Source organism: Mus musculus, chromosome 8, assembly GCF_000001635.26.
Source record: "Mus musculus strain C57BL/6J chromosome 8, GRCm38.p6 C57BL/6J".
Classification (NCBI taxonomy): domain Eukaryota; kingdom Metazoa; phylum Chordata; class Mammalia; order Rodentia; family Muridae; genus Mus; species Mus musculus.
In genome coordinates this window covers 44,732,763-44,735,525 of record NC_000074.6, presented here as the reverse complement: position 1 = coordinate 44,735,525, position 2,763 = coordinate 44,732,763, and positions in this window count along the sequence as shown.

Sequence of the window (2,763 nt, the reverse complement as noted above, 5' to 3'; positions counted from 1 at the left end):
GTTTCACTCTTAGGAAGTGAAGCCTGTTAGGTTATTTCTAATTCTCTACACATCAGGCAATGACTGTGGGAAAAGGCAGAGTGTTCTAGCTGGGAGCACTATTTAAGTATAATATTACTCAAACACAAGGCAAATCCTACCCCAAGGTTATTTTGATGCATATAGCTCCTCTTACAGATGCTTCAGCAAAGGAACAAAAGAATTTAGCCTTAAGCCTTCAGCATCAGATATTTTAATTCTTAGGGAAACCACTTTAGATCGTTTCAAGGGTAAACTCATCCTTAGAAGGTAGGAAACATTGTGATCAAACTCTCGTCAGTGAAGAAGAATGAATAAAAGTAGTTGTAAAGGCACGCGTGCATGTTTGTGTGTGTGAGTGTGCATGTGCACTAGTGTGTGTGCATGTGCACTAGTGTGTGTGTGTGTGCATGTGCACTAGTGTGTGTGTGAGTGTGCATGTGTGTGTGTGCATGTGCACTAGTGTGTGTGTGAGTGTGCATGTGTGTGTGTGCATGTGCACTAGTGTGTGTGTGTGTGTGCATGTGCACTAGTGTGTGTGTGTGTGTGTGCATGTGCACTAGTGTGTGTGTGCAGGCGCGAGCATACGTGCGTGCATGATCGCCAGTGCGTGCGTGTTTTGTAGATTGTGCTGTCTAGATAGGACCACAGGAAGCTATAGCCACTGGGAGGGAAAGGAATGATAATCTATAGTCCCAGAGGGACATTGTCTCATCTGTCCGCTCCCCTCCCTCCCTCTCTCCCCCCTCTTCTGTGACACTTCTCTAGCCAGTCAACCACCTCCCTTCCTGACCTCACCCTGTTAAAAGCAGGCCGACTGCATTTCAAAGCCTGACCGCCTAGAAAGAATGCTCCAGTACCTCATGTCTGAACTATTACTGCTTGTATCTCTTCCCATTTATACATCAAATCTGGCCTAAGTTATTACAATCTGATTGCTTAAAGAAGCAATCTTTCTCGGTTTTATAGCTAGCTCTATGGCTCTATACTGTGCTTCCTAAGGAGAGCTGAATATTGTTTTTGAATGATTATCATTTAACTAACCAAACACATCTTTTTCTTAACTTAAGCAATATGAGTTCTTTACTTATTTATTTATTCATTAAATGTTGATTAGTACATGATTGGTAAGATGCTATTGAAAAGCATGAAGCAATGTTAATTTGCTGTTTTGCTTAAGCCATTACTATAAACACACAGAATATTGTTTAAATTTATGTGTGTGTGTGTTTGAGGGTGCCCGTGGAAACTTGAGGAGGGTCTTGGCGCCCCTAGAACTCAAGCTAGAGGTGGTTGTGAGCACATGTGGGTGCTGGAACCTGAACCCAGGTTCTCAGGGGGGCAGCAAGTGCTGAGCCATCTTCTCCAGCCTAGCATGGACTAGCTCACATTATTTTTTTGCTTGTTTGCTTTTGAACAAAGGTACTACTGAATCCATTTCTCATATTCTGTGTTGGTTTAGTTGGACCATGGATCCAGGATACTTTTTGGTGTTTCCTAAAGACCCCAAAGATTAGTTTAAGATAAATATATCCTCAGGTGAATTATAAAATGTGTCCCCAAACAAGTGACATGTTTACATGGATGTTAACTCTGACTACTAAAGGTGGGAGGAAGGAAAACTGGGAATGCTACAAGTATTGAGTATTCCTCTTCATGTTGAAAACTTTTTATCACCAAGATGATAGTGATTTAAAGGGAAATGTACAACGTTGTAAAAACACCGTGCTAAAAACAGTCAAGTTTTTCCTGACCGTCTTTTCTGATTTTTTTTTTTAAACAACTGAGTTGCTGTAACCAGAAACTGAGCACTTACACATCAGAGGGTTGCCTGCAATAAATACAGTCAGAGGGAGAAGGCAGGCTTCTTCTAAGGAGGAAGTCACGGAGTTCCCTCTTTAGTTAATAAATACAACCTGAAGTGTGACCCCCTACTCTGGGTTTTACTGCTCTGCTTTCTGTACAGCTAACAGCAAGGAAAGGTGATTTACAAGTGAGTGATTTCCTGTCCCATGCCCCGCACTGAGAATGGCATGCAACACTCTCTGAAGAGGATTTCTCAGGCCTTGGCCCTTCGGTGGTGGATGACTTAGGAAATGAGTCTCTGATGGAGACCTAGGAAGAGCAAGGATATGGAGAGGTAGCTGAGCCCCTTGCTGCAAAACTGAGATAATCAGAGATAAGGTGATCCAAATGGAATGATCGCATGTACTCTATGTTCTTAGTGCTTACAGTCCTAGGGATCTGTCTGCTAGATTGGACCACAGTATCTGAATAGAAATATGACCAAATTAGTCATTTGATGTTTTCTTCCAAATTTGATACAAACAATGGTGTGTGTGTGTGTGTCTGTAGAAGAAACATGAAAATTAAAAGGTGTTAGCATTTTTTTTCTAGGCTCTGCCCCACAGTTACCTGGAAACAGCCAGGTATGCCTAACTTACTATAAAGGGGGGTAGCTTGTCTGCCTCCTCTCCCTCTTGATCTCTTGCTTTCTTACCCTCTTCCCACTCTGTGCCTTCTCTCTCCTATCTCTATTACTCCTTCAACTGCCCTCCCCACCCCCTACATAAACTCTATTCTGTACTATACCGTCATGTGGCCGGTACCTCAGGGAGAAGGGATGCCTCAGCATGGGCCTGCAGAGGAACCCCCTTCCCCGGAACCACACCACACCTCCACCAACACACCCCTGGCTTCTTTTTCTTTCTTATAAAACACAACATGAAGTGATTGGGGAGCTGA